This window comes from Pinus tabuliformis, chromosome 9, assembly GCF_031772625.1.
Source record: "Pinus tabuliformis cultivar Carrire ecotype Pingquan chromosome 9, CPIR1, whole genome shotgun sequence".
NCBI classification, from domain to species: domain Eukaryota; kingdom Viridiplantae; phylum Streptophyta; class Pinopsida; order Pinales; family Pinaceae; genus Pinus; species Pinus tabuliformis.
In genome coordinates, this window is record NC_142307.1 from 1449416029 (window position 1) to 1449439870 (window position 23842).

Here is a 23842-nt window from a genome sequence, read left to right on the forward strand (position 1 = left end):
CAGGCAGTTTGAATGAGAAGGATGTTGAGGGATTTGCACCACGACCAAGAGAAAGCGACAACTATTTTCTGCTACAACACATCAACAATTGCATTATCAAAGAATTCTATTTTTCACAAGAGGACCAAGCATAATGATGCTAAATATCATTTTATCGGGGAGTTGATTAACAATGATAAAATTGGGTTCCAGCACTGCAGGTCACACAAACAATTTGCTGATATTTTCACAAAGCCATTGGCATGTGAAAGTTTTGTTTATCTCAGAGACAATTTGGGAATTATCAATGGTGGAAATTTCAATTAAGGGGGAGTGTTGGAAATAAAAATCCCAACCACCACCTTAAACAAACTGACAAACACCATGCTTTCCCAGTCAACCACTCCGCAGTTGCGATTTTGTTTGCAAGAAGAAGAACAGGAGTCAGAACAAAAGTTCAGAGCAGACCATTCTACAACACATCATAGAAGTTAAAACATTTAATGAAGTTTAATAAATGGATATGGACAAACATTCATTCCGCGAGTGTTGCACACATTCTAAATCACCTGCAAGTTCAAAAAATCATTTACTTTGTAAAATTTCCCATGTTGCATATTAAATATTTTCTCTGTCATGTAATTAATGTTAAATTCATATGTTAGGATAAATGTGAAAGTAAAAGTCATTTGTAATGTTGGGCATGTTGGGCAAGTTAGAGAGCGAGAGTCTGTGAGGTAGTGAGGAGAAAATCGTGGAAGAAATTTTGGTGGGCACATGAAAAACCAATCTTACAGAGTTTTGCAGAAGTTTACTCTGCAACCCAGTGAAGCATAAATCACAGTAAGCCTTTTGTGTTTTACTTGTGAAGCATAAATCACAGTAAGCCTTTTGTGTTTTACTTGGAGAAGCAGCGTCCAATTTATCACGCCAATGTATTTTCCTATGTTTTATATTATAATCAAAAGTATACTATGTTGCAATGTGATCTTAAGCCTCCATGAGAAAATTTACCACAACCATTTTTATTTTACGATGTTTTGTTGTGAACTCTGTGTTTTAATTGCAGTCCTTGTGTGGTTGTGATATCCTCGCCACAACCAATGATTTACCTTTCCACAATGGAATTAGACATTTCTTACTTTGCCGCATCTTATTTCTGAGCTCCTTTGCCCTCGTAAAAATTTTCTAACAAACCACACATCATTCGGCTCACACATCATCTCGTCTCACACCCAACAATCATGGTGATGATCTTCGAGGCTCACACAAGCTTGGTAATGATATTCCAGACTCCAACTTGAGCATGGTTGAAGGATTGCAAATTAAATTGATTTCTCAAATATTGTACTCTCAACGAGTCTTCACGACTATAGAGCCACTGGAATTATTAGAGTACTCCGAACGAGTCTTCATGGCCAAAGATCCACTGGAATTATTAGAGCCACAAGGTTTCTGCCAATACCCTCTACTAATATGTATGTCGTTAGAACCCTGAAACTAATTTAATGTCATTGAAAGTCCTTGATGGCCGTACTATTCATGAGTGAAGCCCAGGGTTAGTTCCAGAATCAGTAAGAGGAATTTAAGATTGAAAATTAAATTAGTGCGGAAATCGCCTAAATTTGCACATGATTTGCATCTTAGAAGATCTGTAACAGAATTTTATGAATGCAGAAAAACTAAATACATAAATAACGGATTGCAAGCACTAATTCTCTTCTCAAGAAAAATGCGAGACTTACTGAAAATTGAGTGAGAATGCCATTAATAATTACCAAATTACGCACAACGCATTGTCCTAGCGGAGTGGGAAGAGGCCCCACAATAGTGTCAATACTGAAAGCCTTACCGAAGAACTGCAGATCACCATAGAGGGGTTATAAGTGAATCCAATGTATGAATAAAGCGTAATTTAACATAATGGTCACATCAAAAATATAATTCCCGAGATTAAAACATAATAAAAACAATGGCATTCTAAAACTAATATTGACAGTTTCTTGCTCCAGTGATCGGTGAAACAAATCATAAATTCCATCCGGCTAGACCCTGACGGGCTTCTCAGTCCACTCGCTCTTCTTGGGATCTAGAAATGGGTGCAATTCAAACCTCACCGCTGGCTCGTAGACAGTCTCTGCACAGCTCTACTATCGGGGTTCTAGCCAACCACGGGTTCAAGGGTTGGTGTTTTAGATTACATAATTGACTGCCCCATCAATTGAGTGTGTTAAGGTCTTTCTGATTTCGTCAACCATGGCTTCTAGGATTGGTGCTTCAGATTACATGCCCACCATCAATTGAGTGTGTTAGTGTCCTTTCCATTTCCTTTGCCACCATGTTCCCAATGGTGATTGGCAAGGAAGGTGTTCATCCAGGGCAAGTAGGGTTTGTGACAACCCACTTTAGTAAAAATCCCCTTTGTAAATATTTAAGAATGATAATCTTGTAATGAAATTGTAAAATGAAATGGGATTTGCATGACATATTCTCCAAGTCTCAGATTTCAGTATCCGAGTCTCCTCAATCTTTCTTTTGGAAAGTGCTCTTTGTCTAATTCCACTCTTCTACTCTGCATTAACTTCATAATAAATATTTATTTGTTCCTTATACTTTATCTTTCCTCCCTAATTAATATTCTTCAATCTCCTATGTATTTGCTATGATTTTTGGTTCATACTGCGTTCCGCTTCAACTTCTCCACTAAACTCTTATTTTCCAAAATTCTTATTTAAGGATGCAAAGATCACACTCTAATATTCCTCATTAATAGCTAAAAAATGTGGTATAGACTTCTAGCTCATGACATAGCTCTTGGCATCCCATTTTGATAAAATCCCCCTTTCTAAATCCCATTTTTTACAACCATGTTCAGGTAAAGAACACTAAGGAATGGGTTCCTCAAAGGGGTAGGGTTGTGACAACCCATTTTGGTAAAAATCCCCTTTGTAAGTATTTAAGAATGATAATCTTTTAATGAAATTGTAAAATGGGATGGGATTGGATTTGCAAAGAATTTGTAAAGTGAAATGGGATCCATATATATATTTCAAAACATTATTTTTGTTAATTAAAATAATTTTCAGTTTCTTATTCTATCTGTTATTGAGATTTCATTTTTGTAATGATTTGGGAAGTGTAAATCATTAATTTATAGCACATATCCATGAGTTAGTCACAACCAACTAATTTCTTCTAATTTTAAGTACACAGTTTAGTATTCACCACGTCAAGTAATGTTCACATAAATAAAATAAAAAAGTGGAAATAAAAATATCAAAATTAATCAAATTATTTTTGAAACTTGCACTTAGTAATGAACACTGCCATAAAATCACCAATATCAAAACTCTGCAACTTAAGTATGAAACTTTCCCATAAACAAACCTGCTTGACTTATTATCCCATTGGCAAATCCTAAAAAAATATTGCATTTCTTATAAAATATTCAATACAAATTCTATGTACTCTTTTATGTTTTATTATTTCATTTTTTAAATAATTGGTTTATTTAACAAACAACACGAAAATATTACTGTTATTCAAATACATCATCCTTTGACCCCTTCGACTCATAGTAATAAATTCAAATGCTAGAGGATTGAAAGGACCCTACATAGATTAAATGGTCGACAAACCACTCTTCGCCTTACTTATCCATTTTTAGATTAAATAAAAGGAGAAGAGAGTTGTATACTGTAAAAAAATTTCAACTTCTCACATCATTCAAGACCAGCGCGCGCACACACACCACACACACACACACACACACACACACACACACACACATATATATATAAACTAGCTTGAGATTTTTCCTGATGCGGAAATGTCCAATCATCTCACTGAATAGTGGGAAATTTTATATCTGTGTTGATAAATGTATCTCTATTTTAAGGTTAAGATTTTGGTTATAATTTTTGGGAGAACAGAGAGTCGTCATTTTGAAATTGTCAAAATTTTAAATTACTAATTAAATTTATCATTAAAACCTGTATTATTTATTTATTTATTTTATGGCAGATATTTTGGCCAATCAAGGAGTGCATTGTATCGTCAGCAAGGTCATGATGGGTTGGCAAGGGTTGCCTCAGAATAGACTTAAGGCACCCTTTCATGATCAGGTGGATGAAGACATGATGGTTTTTTGAAACAGAGACTTGGAGGAGGGGTCTAGATGATTTGAATCTTTATGTTTGGCTTTTCTTTTTTCCTTAGTCTTCGGGGGTTGCTCGGCAGACTCTGCTTCTCAGGCAGTGGCCGGAGGGATGGTGTTTCCTTTTATAGGGGTTCATGATCTGGTGCAGAGGAGATGGAGTGAGTGGCCGGAATCCGGGCTTTCTCGGTGGCCGGAATACCCCACTTTTTCCTCATATGGTCACAATACTGCTCGTGGGGTGGTATTCAGTTTTATCATGAGCCTTTAAAGTTGGAAGCAGTTTTAATGAATTGGGAGTGATTCCACTCACCATGCCACATGTCTCTGAGGGAAGGGAATGAATACCGCCCTCATCACATGCTAACTATCAGTGCCTTAGGCCCATGCAATATGATCCTCAGCCGTCAGATCAAGCATAGAGGATCGACGGTCAGGAATGATCAAACATGTCAGTGGGTCCAAGCGGTTAACCGTCAGGCCTCTTGGTACTGTGATGTTTTCATCCATCGTTGCATCCGGTGATGATTTTTTATGGTTGAGATTAAGGATGAAAGTCTGCATGAGGATTATTTTCCTTTTCTTGGCGGGATTTGATGTTTTTTAGTATTCCTTATGTTTGTGGGTTAGTTTTTGAGACCGTTTTCCTGTATTTTTGGTCCCCTTTTTGAATTTTTGTGGGTTGACCGTTTGACCCAGGGACTGTCTGTCTTTTGAGGATCCAACGCTTTGGTTGGTAGGGTTCGGGGTTTTTGGCCCTTAACTCGATGCCCTTGGTTTTTATTAATTAGTTTTCTCTTGGTCCACAGTCCATGGGGACTAGTGTATTTTATGTAATTTATTTTCAGTTATAATGATAAAGAAGGTACTACTCTTACTTCAGCAAAAAAAAATAAAAATCTTTATGATAATTTCTTTCAAGAGATAAGATTTAGCAATTTCCCAATAATTACTCTGAATTCTGAAAAAGAATCGATATCTTTTATCGTAAAAACCTCAAAATGTTGTCAATTGAATTTGAAAGATTGTAAAATACGTAATTGGATGGAATATTTCTGATTCCCAAACCACTCTCTTGCATTTCCCAATTTTCAAAACATTTTGAAACATGAAATTTGAATATGCGCTTTCTTTTTTCAGTGAAACCAATGAAAGATAAACGTGTGTGTTTTCTCTCAGGAAATAAAAAAGTATAAAACATTTTCATGCAATGCAAAGAAACTAAAATTCAAGTGCATGTAATGTTTCCCAGCGGTCTCACTACCTTCGCTTCACAAAAAATAAGAGCTACTAATGGAAATAGAACCACATATCTAAATGAATAAAATAAATTAATTGTTTTAATTACAAATTTAATTCAACTTGTTTATACACCCTGATTATCAGTTGAGCCATGCATTGGTTTCGAGGGCGGCACATCCTCTTCCCTATTCTCAAAGTTGTCTTAATAAATGTCAACATCTCATAAAGTGAACTTCACAGCAAAAGAGTTATGGCATAGTTGTAAATCTCCACCGTGATAGATGCCGATACATTGAAGAGGAGTTGCTCATCTCCTCTAAGAATGAGCTTTTAATCCCTGATGCCTTGTGCTTAGGGTGCGAAATAGGTGCCTGGTTTCATCAAATAATCCCATGAGGAAAATCAAATAAAGAGGCATTACATCCCTATTAAAAAACTTGTTGCAAAAAAATTCCACGCGCAAATTTGAAATTTGAAATTCCACCCGCCATGGTGCAAAGGTAGAATTCAGTGCATTTCAGTTCACGTCAAACCCACAATGATGTATTGTATGCTTCTAAATGTATGGGCATGCCCTTAATGTGTATTAAATGACGAACCATGTTTACTAGTTGGTGAGCACATCACATCCACAAATTCCCTATAATGGCAACGCTTATTCCCCAACTATAGATCTATTAATACACTCCCTGCAGACCTTAGGGCAAGGACACTCTGACATCTATTTAATTTTTAGGCAAACACTTTCTGGTTATGGAGATATGCATGATGTGATATCCATCTCATTGTTTGTATTGATGCCCATTGAAACGAGCGGCATGTATATCATGGAATGTCGTGTATCATATGTTATCCATTCCCCATACCATCTGATATTAATTGCCACCAAATTTTGAATTGTATAATGGCGCTCCAGATTGGAATTTTGAATCTCAGAACCTGCATTGCCATATTTTGTTGAACTTGAAAGAAGCTTTGGTCGGTTATAGTTTCTTTTCTCAGCATGAGCTTCCGGATGGTTCAGTACTGATCGCGATTGCAGTGGTTCTGGCTATCGTTGCCTCTGCTGGTGAGAAAACTCATTTTAGCATTTGTTTTGTAAGGGCTTTAGCTTTAATTTCTTTGATTATCGTTGTCTCTACAGCCGAGGACCAAACAAGAAACTGCATTTTATTGTTTGGTTCGTCTAGGGTTTAAGCTTTAATATTTTCAATTATTGTTGCCTCTGTAGCTGAGAACCAAACAAGAAAATGCATTTTATCGTTTGGTTCATCAAGTGTTTAAGGTTTAATTTCTTCAATTATTGTTGCCTCTGCAGCTGAGAACTAGACAAGAAAATGCATTAAATGTTTGGTTTGTCAGGGGTTCTAGCTTTAATTTCTTCGACTATAGTGCCTCTACAGCTGAGAACCAGATAAGAAAATGCATTTCATAGTTTGGTTCTTCGGGGGTTTTAACTTTAATTTCTCTGGTTATCGTTGCTACTGCAGCTGGTAAAATTCATTTTCTTGTCTTGTTTGTCCGGGGTTTTTGTTATAATTTCTTCAACTATTGTTGCCTCTACAGTGGTTTTAGCTTTAATTTCTCTGATTATCATTGCTTCTGCAGCTGAGAAAATGTATTTTCTTGTCTGGTTCGTCAAAATCTCTTTTTGAGCTTTGATTTCTGTGATTGACCGAGTAAATTTCATTTTTTGTTTTGTTTTGGTTTGCAGGGGCTGGCACTATGGGTATCAACTATGGTCGCAAAGCAGACAATCTTCCCTCAGCTTCCAAGGTAGTGCAGCGGATCAAGAGCCAAGGCATCGACAAGTTGAAGCTCTACAACGTAGACCCTATAGCTCTACATGCATTCAGTGGTACCGACATTAAAATCACCATTGCCCTTCCCAATGAGCAACTCTCTAGCGTTGCTCGTCATCTTTCGTGAGCCTATGCCTGGGTCCAGCATAACGTGGTTGCCTACATTCCGGGCACCCAAATCACTGCCATAGCTGTCAGCAATGAAGCCTTCGCCAATTCTAATGACCTCACCTCCTACCTTGTCCCTACCATGAAGAATATTCACATGGCTCTCGTAAAATACAACCTCAACGGAATTATCAAGGTGTCGAGCCTCGTTGCCACTGGTGAGCTCCAGTATTGTAGCAATAATGCTACAACTCCTGGGGCTTCCTGTCTCTCATTTTATCAACCCGGTAGTTCGTACAAACTTGGAAGCGACAGTGCTATATGCACAAGTACTAGCTCTTGTCGCAGCTGTCACTTGGTCAGCTGGCACAAGTCTGCTAGGGCTCAAGCCAACTTCTATAGGCTCTTAGAAGAAGCTTGCTAGTTGATGGACGAAAGCTATTCTCAAAGGAAAACTACTCTACTTGACAAAACGGACTGAAAGCAAATCAAAGCATGTAAACCTAGGAAACCCTAATTTTAACTAGTCTAACCTCTACAATGCAAAACATGTGAATGAAACTTCTACCAATGCTGTTGTTACCTCTAATAAGTGCAAATGCATGGATCTAAACTACTTGCATCATGAAAGATATGTTTTTGTATTTTTCCTTTAAGTGGGTGGAATGATCGTGATCTTGTGCTAACTAGGGTTTGGTTGTGCAGATGGGATGGAGAAGGAAGGAAAGCGTGGGACAGGTTGGGGAGGCTAGGAGAGGTCCCTAGGGATCCTTAGCATCCATCCACAGAGGTTCCTCACATTCAGAAGCTTGGCAACCGAGTGAGTGGCCTCCTACAGGAAGTCTGCAGGGGATCCTACAGGATACTCTAGTTTCTACAGGATGTCTACAAACGGCTACAGGATGACCTACCGTGAGTGTTTGGCGTGATGGAGGAGTGATGAAATGGTAGGGGGAGATGTGTAAGGTAGGAATGAGGCTGGTGATGGCTGTAGAAGTGGAGGAATGGGGATAGGGAGTGAATGTAGGGAGTAGGTTGGAAGATAAAGGGCTAGGTCAACGAAAGGGCTAGAGAATGGAAGTACGTGAGGAGTGAAAGACTTTGGGAGATGACAGAGCGGAGCAGAGGTCAAAGATGTGTTTGCAGGTGTGATCAAGATGGAGGACGAAGAAATGGAACGAGAGAAAGCAGTGTAAATGGAACAAATGCTTGTGACTATCACCAAACCGAAAATGCATTAACTTAGACTACCTGTGCTTATAAATTCAATGAACAGCAATCTAAACGCGAAGGAGAATGTGCATGAAGCTGTGGTAAAGGAGTGTGGTGTAGGTGTGAATCATGTGGAAGCATCTAACATAACGTGACTGTGTTTGCAGCAATCATGGAATAAAGAAATGCGTATTTTTGGTGGTTAGTCATGGACTGCACTCCAATCCCAGATGAGATGGTAGTGAGCCTTAACAACCTTTTTGTTGGAGCTCCAATAGATTGTATCTATCCTCTTCTAACCTAAGCAACTGTAAACCAATTCACCATAAGCAAATCCTATCTAAACTCATGAAAACAACTAAATTAGCAACCTATAATTCGAATTGCATGTGAAAAGGAAAACTCAAAGTGCTGAAACGAAATGGAAACAACACTACAGCAGAGGGGATCTATGGCTCTCAGGTTGGGCCCTAACCTGAGAGCTATAGTCTCCTTAAGAAAATTCAGAGCTAGATCAAAATCTTCCTTCTTTATTCATAATCTGATGTTATGCCAAATTGGCTTACAAAAAGGAACAAAAACTGAGCTCTAGCTCGTACTTTCCAATTACAAGAGTAATGCCAAGGTTCAAAAAGCTTCTCTACAAGGCTATGGCCTCAGTATTTATGCAAAAACGACTATCCAACAGGTGTCCTTGATTTTAGGAGCTCGGCTGTCCAACTAGAGTTCAACTGCAAATCCTGTAGGACGGTCATAACTGTTGTTCCTATAGAGCAGTTTATAACTGTTGTTCCTGTAGAACAGCTGGCTGCTTCTAAGCTCGGAGGGAAGATGGATTGGAGCTCGGAGTTCTTGGTGGGAATCACGAGGAATGTCCCCAAGACCGTGGACATCCTCTCCTCAAAACCAGCAGTGCCACCTCATTGCCTCCTTGTCTCCTTTTCACGTGGTCTTTTCTCCCTTTTAATGCAAAAAACCTGAAATCATAATGCATTAGTCACGTAGATAAAGTGTCTACCCTTATTCCTACAAACAACACTAATAAACTAAGAAATGCATGCATAAGCAGTAAATAGTGAATGGTTTGAGCAAATAGAATAGGCCAAAATGAGCCCGAATTGTACCAAAATTGGGGCTCATCATCACCCCCCAGCTGAACCATTTGCTCATCCTTGAGCAACCTTGCCCTGGCTCCTCGTCTTTGGCTGAGAACTAGAGCCCGGAGCATGCTTTTCCTTCCCTGATTTTGGTGGTGCTGCCTTCTCTATTGAGGGTGGCGCTTCTTCATTTCTCGTTTTTGGTGGCCCTGCCTTTGCTGCCCCTGGTGGTGACGAAGGTGATGCTTCCTTCCCCTTTCCTATTTCCTTGAGCCTGGCTTCGGAAGGCGACTGGCCTATCCTTCATGTCCAGGAAGTTATTTTTGGGCTCCCCTTTTCGGGGGTGGCTTATGTTTTAGAAGGGGTTCTTGCACTGGGTGAAGTGGGGACGTCCCCTGAAGTGGTTTGGCTGCTGGGTGGAGGCTGTGGCTTGCCCGTGGTCATCCTCTTGCTTCTCCTGGCTTCAGATTGTAGAGGGGTCTCCCTCTCTCTTTTCTCCTTCGGTTTCGGGGGTGTACTGAGGGCAGCCAGCGCCACTGCAGCCTTCTTTTCGAGAATGCTAGCCCTCTCTTTTTTGCGTTTTGCTCTCTCAGAGCTCCTTGTAGAGGGTCCCTCCTTTTCAGATTTCGGGCTTCCTGTGGAAGCCTGTGGTTGCACTTTCGGGCTTCCTGTAGAAGCCTTTTCTCCAACGATTTTCGGGCTTCCTGTAGAAGCCTGTGCTCCAACGATTTTTGGGCTTCCTGTAGAAGCCTTGGTTTTTGCTTTTGGGCTTCCTGTAGAAGCCTGCTTCTCGCTGATCTTCGGGCTTCCTGTAGAAGCCTTTGTTTTTGCTTTCGGGCTTCCTGTAGAAGCCTGTTTTTCAATGTTTTTTGGGCTTCCTGTAGAAGCCTGAGTTTGTGTTGCCGGGCTTCCTGTAGAAGCCTGTTTTTGCTTCCCTGTAGACACAGGGGTCTTCACTTCCACTTGCTTGCCTGCTTGAACTTTTCTTTTTGCTTTGGGTGTAGGTGCTGTTGAGGTGCTTGGGATGACGTGGGCCACCTCTGCTTTGTCCATTCTGCTCTTCATCCTCTTTTCCCTTGCTGACGGGGTAGGTGTGCCACCTTTTTCTTGGCCTTTCTTTTCCTCATGCTCCTTCCTTTGTTCTTCGGCCATTGCTTCGTGTTCCTCACTGCTAGAGGAACCCGTTTCTTCGACCAGCATTTTAATATCCCCATATTTGGTCAGATTGCGAAAGGATTCCCATGAGAGGGGTACCTTATATGACTGCAATGCGTCCTCCACAAGCAGTTTTATTAACCCATGATGGGCTATCTGATCAGGGATGCCCTGTCTTAGCTTTGTAGCACACTCCATTAGGGACTGCAGTAAAAAGTAAGGAATGCTCAGTCTCTGCTCTGCGGGAAGATCAAGTCGATGTCTTAGCTCACTGAGCAGCCGGAAGTGATATGCATATATGATGCTGTAACGCCCCTCACAAGTGATATATTTCATAATGTGCAAACTGACTTCGTTCCATGGTGGTGACAGGCTGGTCCTCCTCACCCCGTTTTTATCCTCAGACAATTCTTCCTCAGGTGGGAAGAACTCCTTCTTGGCTTGCTGACTCAACTTTCTCTCGTCTTTGTCCCACGGCAGGCCCATAGGAAGTTCTGTGATCCGACTGATGTGTTCTGGGGTGAGTTTGAGGCTTAGACCTCTGAAGGTTACTGTGGCCAGTGTCTGGGACTTAGGCTGCAGAGCCTGCAAGAATTTCTCAGCTACTTCATCATCGTAGCCCTGTAGCTTATCACAAAAAGGCATCCATTGTGCTCTGGTGAAGAGCTCAACCACTGCCGGGTTTCTCCTTAATGTATTTGAATCAGTGGGCTCTCGTCTTATAAACCCACCCGGCATGATGGAGACGGGGGTTTTGACTAAAGGTGACAAATGCAAAGGAGATTCGGTCTATTCCAGGTAGAGCATGCATACAATTCATAAAACACAATCTAATGATACTGCTATCCTGTAGAAGCGATAGTATAGGCACAGCAAACCGATATTTTTATGACCAGACTGTGAATAATGATCTTGCCACCTTTGAAAGCCAATTGCGGAAGGAGTTTCAGGGTTACCTTTTTCTGCCACCTTTTCTTACGTGAGGAATTCCTCTTCCTGTAGAACCGCATTCCTGTAGAGACTGCTTCCTGTAGGACTGCGTTCCTGTAGAAGCCACGCGCAATTCTCGGGGAGGACTATAGTTGGCCGCGCTCACTGTGTGCTTGACCAGCATTCTGGTAGCCAACAACTCGGCATATCAAAATGCAGAAGAAATCAGAATGGCTTAGCCGAGTTGAAGTGTTGGATGATAAATGCGTGCAGTTGATTTAGCCGATTGGATTTGGAACCGGCGCAATCCATGGCGCGGGGGATGAGCTGTCCCCGTGGACCGTTGGGCGACGTCATCCATCCTCCGCCTGCATTCTCACTCACTGCTGCATTCATTTCCTCAGATTTGCCGCCGCCTTTCCTGTTAAACTCATGCTTCTAACGAGAGTGCTCCCACGTGCATGCCGTTCATTCTCTTTGTCATGTCCGCCACCCAATCACCCAGTTACACTTTAACTAGCCGACGTGGCCAGTCGACTGGCCATACGGCCGCTCAACCGTTCAATTTTATGCTTTGCAAACAAATTCAAAGTTAGATTCATGCGATTTGATGGAATGAAGGGGAAGACACTTACCTGCGTGCGGCTGCACACGATTTTTCGGTTTTTGGACGACGGGGAGCGGATCTACCTGCTACATGCGGCGTACACAGACCCGGAAGCTCGTGGTAACCGGATGCCAACGCTGGAGTGGACGGATTTTCTTGCATGCGCCTGCGCTTCATCTCAGATGACAGTGCTGTGAATGGCATCCACTTGAGCAGGTTGAACTGTTACAGGATCCCCGCGAGGGATCTCGTAACAGTCCTTTCTCCTTGGGTGCATGCTGCACGATGGCGGTTCTGATCACGATCCCGGAGCTCTTGATGCCTGTGGTATGAGATCCCATCATTTTTCTATTTGGAAATGGCTTTCTCACGAGAACTCATCGATTTCCTTTCTTTGTGCAGGGACTTGGCCGCATGTCGACACAGGTGGTGGAGCATGGTGACAGCAACGTGCAAGGATGCTTAACAGAGGCTTGCATGCATCCAAACCAAGCCATGGTCGCGAAATCTCCTTTTACGACGAATTCTGGCCGCCCAAAACTCCTACAGGAAGTTTCCTGTAGACACAGAGCTTCCTGTAGAAATTTCGGCCTTCCTGTAGAGAGTCTGCACTTTCCTGTAGAGAATCCGCGCCTTCCTGTAGAAAAACTGTGCCTTCCTGTAGAAAGACAACAGTTTCCTGTAGAAGATTCAAACCATGATAAAATTGCACATACCTTGAAAAACATAAGCATTCTTGGAGGAGGAGCTTGTGAGGTGTCCTGGCTGCATGAGAAGGACCTTTGACTTTGACTTGAGAGGCTTCCTCTCCTCCATAGAACACCTGCAATCTGCATGCAAATTTCACATAATAGCTTATTGATCTTGTTTTTTCTCTTTTTTTTTCTTCTTTTTTTTTTTTGAAAGATAGCAGGGGCGCCTCGATGAGGTTTTCACCCTTACCACCTGCCTTAAGCGCCTCAGAGAGGTTTTCACTCAAGGATCTTTATTTCTTTTTTCTCTTTTTTTTTGAAAGATAGCAGGGGCGCCTCAGATGAGGTTTTCATCCCTACCACCTGCCTTGGGCGCCTTAGAAAGGTTTTCACCCAAGGAAATTTATTATTTTTTCCTTCTTTTTTTTTTCCTTCAGGGTGTGCCCAAAGCAGGGGCAGGACCCTTCTCTATGACCAATACTACTTTCTCCATAGTTTTGATGAACTCTTGTCTGGAGGGAGGCCTCCTGTAGATCTTCAATTGATGCCCGTTGACAAGCATGGGGATGGCTTCCTCATCAATGGTCCGAATAAGAACAGATCCATTGTCATGAAATTTTTCCACTGAATATGGCCCTAGCCATCTGGTTCTCAGCTTCCCCTTGAAATCTTTGTATCTGGAATCATACAACAAAGCCCAATCTCCCGGCTGAAATTGCTTGTCATGGAGATGCTGGTCATGCCACACCTTCCTCTGAAGTTGAACCACTTCTGAGTGAAGGAGGGCCTGCATGCGGTGCTCATCTAGTCCATTAAGCTGCAATAGCCTTTCTTGTTGTGCATGGCTGAGATCTAGATCCAGCTGAGCTGCCATCCTCAAAGTGTTATACTCAAACTCAATGGACAGCAAAGCTTTCTTCCCATAGACCAGCTCATAAGGTGTGAAACCGGTGGTGGTCTTCCAAGTGGTGTTGTAGGCCCATGTGGCTTCAACCAGGCGATCTGCCCAGTCCTTTCTACTGCTGCTCACCACTTTAGTCAAGATCCCTTCTAATGCTCTATTGGTGACTTCCACCTACCCAATTGCTTGAGGATGATAGGGAGTGGAAGTTCTATGCTTGATCTTGTGATGAGCTAGGAGATCTTCAACCAGGTGGGAGGTGAACTGGCTCCCTTGATCGGTGACCAGCTCTCTTGGATAGCCAAACTTATAGAAGATGTTCTCTCTTAGGAACTCGGCCACTTTTTCTTCTGTTGCTGCTTTGATTGCTTTGGTCTCTGCCCACTTCGTCAGGTAGTCAGTGCACACAATGATGTAGGATCTTTGCCTCGAAGAGGGATTGATTGGACCCGCAAAGTCCATGCCCCACTTCTTAAATGGCTCAAGAGTCACTTGAGGTTGGAGAGGCATCTCATCCCTTTGGGTCGGTTTCCCCATTCTTTGGCATTGGTCACACTGGCTGACATATCTTCTGACATCTTGATGAAGTGTGGGCCAATAGTAGCCTGCCTACAGGATCTTGAAGGTAGTTCTCTTTGCTGCAAAATGTCCTCCACAAGGCCCATCATGACAGGTGAGGAGGATGTCAAAGACTTCCTCCTCCCTTACACAACGCCTTAAGATCTGATCGGGGCCAAGCTTGAACAGATTGCCCCCAATCCATGTAAATGAGGCACTCTTTCTGATGATTTTTCTCTTCTCTTTTGAAGAGAGGTGCGGAGGGAACTGAGCTGAAACAAGGTAGTTTGCTATATCAGCAAACCATGGAGAGAGTACTGAGATAGCAAACAGATGCTCATCAGGCATCTAGTCATCCACCGTCCCATCTTCATCTGCAGACAAATCCAATCTAGACAGGAAGTCAGAAACAACATTTTTTCTCCTTGGTTTATCAAAAATGGTTAGATCAAACTGCTGCAATAAAAGTAACCATCTAATAATACGAGCATTCACATCTGGTTTATTCATCAAATATCTAATAGCAGCATGGTCAGTATGTACAAAAGTCTGGTAACCAGTAATATAATGTCGGAACTTGTTCAGTGCATGGACCACAGCTAAGAATTCCTTCTCGGTTACAGTGTAATTCAGCTCTGCTTTGGACAAGTTTTTGCTAACGAAGTAAATGGCATATGGAAGTTTTTGCTCAACTTGTCCTAAGGCTGCACCTATGGCTTTGTTCGAGGCATCAGTGTGGATGTGGAAAGGTAGGGCCCAGTTTGGACCTCTCAGGATTGGAGCTGACACTAACTTGTCTTTTAATTCATTCAAACTCTTCTGACAATCGTCAGTCCAATTAAACTCCACATCTTTTGCCAACAGACCGAACAATGGCGAGGCTAGCTTGCTGAAATCTTTAATGAATCTTCGGTAATATCCTGCTAATCCCAAGAAACTCCTAACATCCCTTACCTTTTGTGGAGGTGGAACCTTTTTTATTAGAGCGATTTTGTTAGGATCCACCTGTAACCCTTGGCGAGAGATGGTATGGCCTAGCACAGTCCCTTCAGTCATTAGGAATTCACATTTTTCAGGGCTAAGGGACAAGTTCATCTCGATGCACTTGGTTAGGACCTTTCCCAAGTTGGACAATGCTTCCTGGAAGTTAGCCCCATAAGGAGTAAAGTCATGCATATAGATTTCTACTGCATCATGGACCAACTCCGAGAAGATGCTCAAGACAGCTCTCTGGAAGGTAGCAGGAGCATTGCATAACCCAAAGGGAAGGACACGGTAGGCAAAGGTACCCCAAGGACAAGTGAAGGTGGTCTTATCTTGGTCTTCCGGGCTGATTTGAATCTAGTTGTACCCGCTAAACCCATCCAGGAAAGAGAAGAACTTCTTTCCTGCCAGTCCATCCAACACTTGATCTATGAAAGGCAAAGGGAAATGGTCTTTCTTGGTAGCTTTGTTCAGCTCTCGGTAGTCTACACAGATTCTCCATTTCCCATTTTTCTTGGGAACCAAGACCAGAGGGGACACCCATTCACTATCTGAGATGGGGTAGATGAATCCAGCATCCAACAGTTTCTGCAATTCTTCCTTGACAATGTCTTTAAGGGCTGGATTCATTCTCCTCTGGGGTTGCCTAACTGGTTTACAATCCTCTTTGATGTATATATGATGGGTACAGACCGAGGGATGGACTCCTTTCATCTCCTTATAGCTCCAAGCAAAAGCATCTAAGTGGCTGGCCAATAGGCTACACAACTCCTTCTCCTGGGAAGGAGATAGGGAGGAGCTGATCTTTAATGCTCTCTCAGGGCCGAACTCCACACTTTTGACTCTGGGAGTGACAGGGTTGGTTGTACAAAGGTCCACTAAGGTGCTAGCTTGGTCATCCTCCACCAACTTCTCTAAAGATAGTGCACTAGAAGGTGGATTCTGGATCAGGGTCTCAATCAAATCATCCTCGGTAGGAGGGTCTCTTCTAGTGGTATCTAGGGTGCACAGAGGTGCAGAGTACACCTCGTCTTCCTCTCCTTCCTCCAACCAGAGTGGTAAATCATGCTCTAAAGAAGGTTGGGCAGGAGGGTATAGGACTAGCTGCTTGGACATGTGACCATTTTTGATGGTCATGTTTCCTGCCCGACAACTTATGTAAGCATCTGCAGTAGCTAACCAAGGCCTTCCCAAGATGAGAGGATATCCAGTAAGCTTGGCCTTTGGTTGCAGAACCAGGAAGTCTGCAGGGTATTCCCAAGAATCGATAGAGACCAAGACATCCTCCACAATCCCTTCGGGAGTCACGGTGGAGCGATCTGCTAATTGCAGTATTGTCGAGGTCTTCCTCAAGGAACCCTGAAGATTGAGTTTAAGCATGGTATCCCTGGTCATCACATTGATGGCCGCCCCCAGATCAATCAAGGTGTGGGGGATAATGGTGCCATTGATGTGAACATCTACTACAGGACTTCTAGGATCTAGGTACTTTTGGCAGATGACTTGTCCTAGCATAAGGTCAGACAGCTGTCCTACGACATTGATAGTTGAGGCATCTTTCTTCCGTCTGCCTGGGTGTTTGAAACACTTCTCCTTAACCAACTTGTTATATATTGGCACATCCTTGATGGCTTGGAGAAGTGGGATTTTTACACACAACTGCTTAAGCTCACCCAAAAGCTCATCTTCTTCTGGGTTAGGTTGTGTGGTGGCTGTTAGTCTCTCAGGAAAGGGTGGAATAGGCTTTGGTTCACTCTCCTGATGGTTTTCCTCATCCTCTGGGGGAGGAGGTTGGCGATCTGGAAGAGTCTTTCCAGATCTAAGATTGATCTCCTGGATCTCCACAGCATAGGTAGGGCATGAGGTCTCCCCAGTATATACCTGCTGAGCCTGTCTATTGTTGGGGTTCGGGTTCGGTTGAGCAGGCATCTGAGGTTGCCTTGGAGGAGTAGGAGGTAAAGGCTGAGGTTGAACTGGTGGTGGAGGCAAAATGGCAGGAGGAGTGTTGTATTGGGGCCTCCACCCCGACTGAGGAGCACTCCATTGAGGCTGCGACTGGGTATGTGAGGGATATGGATGAGAAGTAGGTTGAGTAGGGTACTGAGGTGGATAAGACCATGGAGGAGGCATGGACCAAGAAGGATGAGCAGGGGGACCCCAGGAAGGCATGGGAGTCGAGTGGTTGGGGTTGTAATAAGCTTGAGATGCCCCTTGCATCCCCTGCTGATAAGGTCTAGATCCTTGAGGCCTCCTTTGGTTGATGAAGTAGAGAGGTTCAGTGGGGGCTTCGGTTCCTTGGTACATGGCTTTAAACCCAGGTAAGGTTGGACACTGATTTGTTGGGTGGTCCTCCTCACAAACGAAACACAATTCAACCGAATGCAATGGACATTCGTTCTTAGGGTGTCTTCTGGTGCACCTAGGACAAAAGACAGCCAAGGCTCTCTCAGCCTCTTCTTTCTTCTGCTGGATCCTGAATGTGTCCAGCTGCATGGCAATGGTCTGTCTCACCTCACTCTTAAGATCTTCTAATTGGTTTGTAAACTCATGTTTGGAGAAAGGGACACCAGTGGAGAGGAGATTTCCTCTACCTCGTTTTCTAGTTGCCCTGGAATGATTTCGAAACACAGTCTTGATGTCCTCATAAGGCAGTTGGTAAATGTCCCCCCCAGCTAACATGTGAAGGGTGTCTAAGAGATCTTCAGGGACTCCTCGGAGTAGAACCAATTTGAGGGATTCAGGGTCAAGTGTGCACCTGGCCCGTTTATAGCTAAGTTGGAACCTCTCCTCATAATCCTCTAAAGACTCATCATTCCCCATGGTCATTCGAAAGATCTCTCCCTTGGTTTCCTTGGACCTACAATAATCCCTATACTTGGTATTGAAGGCTTGCTGCATCTGAGCCCAAGTAGCGATGCTATTCCCAGGTAATCCCATGAACCAGCGTAGTGCTGCATCCTTAAGAGTGGAAGGGAAAAGCTTCAGCTTTTGCTCATCTTCAGTATAGTCATAGGTTCTACAAAGGACAACAAACTCAAACAAGAAGGTATCAGGATCCTCAGTGGTCAGTCCATGGAAGTGAGGCAAGGCAGAGGGGCTAATGTTTTTCATTTTCATATCTCCATTGGTCTCTCGGATGGGGAAAGCTCCTTCTATTCTCTCATCTTCTCTCCTATTATCAGCCATTGCTTCAGATGGAGTGGTCTCTAACTCTGCTTCTTCTATAGGGTCTTGGTATATCTCAGGATGTTCACCTATAGGTTCCTCTGGGTCACTGTCACCAAAGAAGAGAGAAGGGTGACTCAGTGATGTGGTGGGGGTGTTTGGTAGGAATTTGCCTGATCTATCTCGGTTCCTACGAGGCATGAAATGGAAAGGAATTTTCTTTTTTGAGTGCTTTTGCTTTTTCTTTGGTACCTACAAAACTGAAACAAAGTGATCTACAACTAACTATATTGCTCAAATGAAATTGCAGAATTGGAAAGCTAATCTAGGAAAGCAAGAAAAATTACTCTAGGAAAGCAAGAAATATTAGTCTAGGAAAGCAAGAAATATTAATCTAGGAAAGCAGGAAATGCTAATCTAGGAAAGCAGGAAATGCTAATCTAGGAAAGCAGGAAATGCTAAGCTACTTTTGCAGAATGGAAATGAAATAAACTACTGAGCAGAAGTAAGAGTACGAAAGTAGAAGAAAAGCAACAATTACTAATACTCTGACGCTTCCCCGGCAACGACACCAAAAAGATGGTGAGCTCCAGTATTGTAGCAATAATGCTACAACTCCTGGGGTTTCCTGTCTCTCATTTTATCAACCCGGTAGTTCGTACAAACTTGGAAGCGACGGTGCTATATGCACAAGTACTAGCTCTTGTCGTAGCTGTCACTTGGTCAGCTGGCACAAGTCCGCTAGGGATCAAGCCAACTTCTATAGGCTCTCAGAAGAAGCTTGCTAGTTGATGGACGAAAGCTATTCTCAAAGGAAAACTACTCTACTTGACAAAACGGACTGAAAGCAAATCAAAGCATGTAAACCTAGGAAACCCTAATTTTAACTAGTCTAACCTCTACAATGCAAAACATGTGAATGAAACTTCTACCAATGCTGCTATTACCTCTAATAAGTGCAAATGCATGGATCTAAACTACTTGCATCATGAAAGATATGTTTTTGTATTTTTCCTTTAAGTGGGTGGAATGATCGTGATCTTGTGCTAACTAGGGTTTGGTTGTGTAGATGGGATGGAGAAGGAAGGAAAGCGTGGGACAGGTTGGGGAGGCTAGGAGAGGTCCCTAGGGATCCATAGCATCCATCCACAGAGGTTCCTCACATTCAGAAGCTCGGCAACCGAGTGAGTGGCCTCCTACAGGAAGTCTGCAGAGGATCCTACAGGATACTCTGGTTTCTACAGGATGTCTACAAACGGCTACAGGATGACCTACCGTGAGTGTTTGGCGTGATGGAGGAGTGATGAAATGGTAGGGGGAGATGTGTAAGGTAGGAATGAGGCTGGTGATGGCTGTAGAAGTGGAGGAATGGGGATAGGGAGTGAATGTAGGGAGTAGGTTGGAAGATAAAGGGCTAGGTCAACGAAAGGGCTAGAGAATGGAAGTACGTGAGGAGTGAAAGACTTTGGGAGATGACAGAGCGGAGCAGAGGTCAAAGATGTGTTTGCAGGTGTGATCAAGATGGAGGATGAAGAAATGGAACGAGAGAAAGCAGTGTAAATGGAACAAATGCTTGTGACTATCACCAAACCGAAAATGCATTAACTTAGACTACCTGTGCTTATAAATTCAATGAACAACAATCTAAACGTGAAGGAGAATGTGCATGAAGCTGTGGTAAAGGAGTGTGGTGCAGGTGTGAATCATGTGGAAGCATCTAACATAACGTGACTGTGTTTGCAGCAATCATGGAATAAAGAAATGCGTATTTTTGGTGGTTAGTCATGGACTGCACTCCAATCCCAGATGAGATGGCAGTGAGCCTTAACAACCTTTTTGTTGGAGCTCCAATAGATTGTATCTATCCTCTTCTAACCTAAGCAACTGTAAACCAATTCACCATAAGCAAATCCTATCTAAACTCATGAAAACAACTAAATTAGCAACCTGTAATTCGAATTGCATGTGAAAAGGAAAACTCAAAGTGCTGAAACGAAATGGAAACAACACTACAGCAGAGGGGATCTATGGCTCTCAGGTTGGGCCCTAACCTGAGAGCTACAGTCTCCTTAAGAAAACTCAGAGCTAGATCAAAATCTGCCTTCTTTATTCATAATCTGATGTTATGCCAAATTGGCTTACAAAAAGGAACAAAAACTGAGCTCTAGCTCGTACTTTCCAATTACAAGAGTAATGCCAAGGTTCAAAAAGCTTCTCTACAAGGCTACGGCCTCAGTATTTATGCAAAAATGACTATCCAACAGGTGTCCTTGATTTTAGGAGCTCGGCTGTCCAACTAGAGTTCAACTGCAGATCCTGTAGGACGGTCATAACTGCTGTTCCTGTAGAGCAGTTTATGACTGCTATTCCTGTAGAACAGCTGGCTGCTTCTAAGCTCGTAGGGAAGATGGATTAGAGCTCGGAGTTCTTGGTGGGAATCACGAGGAATGTCCCCAAGACCGTGGACATCCTCTCCTCAAAACCAGCAGTGCCACCTCATTGCCTCCTTGTCTCCTTTTCACGTGGTCTTTTCTCCCTTTTAATGCAAAAAACCTGAAATCATAATGCATTAGTCACGTAGATAAAGTGTCTACCCTTATTCCTACAAACAACACGAATAAACTAAGAAATGCATGCATAAGCAGTAAAAAGTGAATGGTTTGAGCAAATAGAATAGGCCAAAATGAGCCCGAATTGTACCAAAATTGGGGCTCATCAGCCACCAGTGTGCTCCAGAACTCTTTCTCGCCATCAATCGGACTTTTCAAGAGCGACCTTGTGGAGACCACGATAAAGCCCATGCTAGATTTTCTAAGCCAAACGGGGTCCTCTCTCATGGTCAATGTCTACCCTTTCTTTTCCTACAAGGACAACGCCAACGATATTTCTCTAGACTACGCACTCTTTCGCCCCAATACCGGAGTCTGGGACAGCAACACCGGGCTCCTGTACACAAACCTCTTTGACACACAGCTCGACGCAATGTTCTCTGCAATGTCAGCCCTTGGGTATAAGAACCTCGACATTGTCGTGTCTGAGACTGGGTGGCCATCTAAGAGTGACAAGGGTGAAACCGGTGTTAACCTTGACAACACTGCAGCCTACAATGGGAAGCCCGTCAAGCATGTCCTCTCCAACTCTGGAACTCTGCTCAGGCCCTAGGCCTCTCTAGAGACCTTCATTTTTGCTCTCTTTAATGAAAACCAGAAGCCCGGTCCCACATCGGAGTGCAACTACGGCTTGTTCTACCCAACCGAGGAGCATATATACAATATTTCTCTGACACCTGCAGCCATGAACAACCAAGTGCCCACCTCTAGAAGCAATTCCTCTTCCACCCAGCCACCTCTATGCAGCATCATCGCAGCAGCAGGACAACCCCAAAAGGAGCATCCAAGATATGGTGCGTTGCAAATTCCAAGATCGATACTAGTAAGCTCCAAGCAGCATTAGACTATGCGTGTGGAGAAGGGGTTGCAGATTGCAAGCAGATTCAGCCCGGGGCATCTCACTATGACCCTAACACGCTGGAAGCCCATGCTTCATATGATTTTAATAGTTATTATCAAAAGAATAGCTGCAAGACTGGAACGTGCGACTTCCACGGTGCTGCCTATGTTGTTACCCAGTCTCCTAGTAAGTTCATATATTATCCTAGGATTAGCTTACTTTTTGTCTACATATGCGCTACCATTATTGAAGGTCTTCTGATGATTAGTTTTGTGATATGTTTTTTATCTTCTTGTTGCAGAGTATGGCGATTGCAAATTCCCGATAGGTTACTAGTTTAGTTCATAGAAGATCAGTGGTACCTAGTAGTATTATAGTTTAGAATCATCTCTTGTGAACTTTCTCGATTGCCTGCAAGGCTCGATTTTGTTCTGTTTTGTATGTATATGAAGGGGCATATCATTCTTATTATGAAATCAATATTCTAGGTTATAAAAAATCGTGCTATCGAAATGGTTTAAATTCGATTTTCATTTAACACCTTGGTTGAAATAGTGTTCCCCAATCAACATCGGGGCATAGATAAATCTCCAACACTGGATATTCTTGCTTCTTAAACATAAACTTTAGGTTTTAACTCCTCAATTTATTAACTTTCCTAAGATCTGAAGGGGTCGTTTAAGGTTTTGACCCTTAAGTAATGAAATGGTTTGCTAAGGAATCTGTATGAAATGGTTTTCTAAAGAATCCATGATTGGTCATTTGGTATTTTTCTTAAATATATTGCAAGCATATCTTCGGATTTACAAGTTTTGGTTGGAATTACAAATTTCAGTTTGGAAAATTCTCTAAAAACAAGTCTCTAAAATAAAGATTTACATTTTTTTTTTGGAATTATAAATTTGAGTGGAATTACAAATTTGAGTTACGAAATATTTCATAATCAACAAATTTTTGTTGGAATTATAAATTTGAGAGGAATTACAAATTTAAATTGTAAATATTTCATAATCTACACAAAGAGAATTTTGTTTTTAATACATTCAAAACCAGTTTTAAATAACAAAAATCTATATTCTTAACCCATATTTTTTAGATTTCAAGGACATTGATGAGAGAATTTACACTGATTTTCCATTAGGGCACACAATTTTCCATTAGACCTGTGTGTTTTAGGGATAGGAACTCAATCAATTGCAATTGAACTTAATCAATTGAACTAAATTTTGTTATGTAACTCCTTGACTTATTTCCATCATGATTATATACTTAGAGGTGCTTATGAATAAAAAAAAATATAAACAATTAAACTAAACCTTTTTTTATGTAACCCTTTAACTTACAACTCCCAACTTTTTTTTATGTAACGCTTTGACTTAACAACTCCCAACTGTGTCACTGACTATGGTGTAAAATCTCAATACAATTATTAAATTATCTCAAAAATTATGCCTTCAAAACGAATTTTAAGCAACAAAGATCTATTCTTAACCAATTTTTTTTTCCCAATTCCAATCATAAACTCCAAAACATCTTTAAACAATGCACAACTAATTAATTACATAACAAATAATTTTTTTAGAATATATTAAATACTAAAATCTACATTTGATCTATATATTCAAAACTAAATAATGACATAACAAGTGACTATGTTAAAAACCTATTAAATACTAAAATCTACCTTCAATCAATACACATCAATGCACATTCTTACCGAACCACAATAAAAAAAAATGTTGTTAAGAAAAGTTGTTATATATGTGGAAAATTTCCCACTCTTATTTTCCAAACTACAACTCTT

The 23842-nt window shown here is 42.0% G+C and overlaps 1 pseudogene; it reads left to right on the forward strand.

Moving 5' to 3' along the window:
* Positions 1–22374, forward strand: part of LOC149154048 (glucan endo-1,3-beta-D-glucosidase-like) — a 95816-nt pseudogene extending 73442 nt beyond the window's left edge.
* Positions 22375–23842: the final 1468 nt, after the last annotated feature.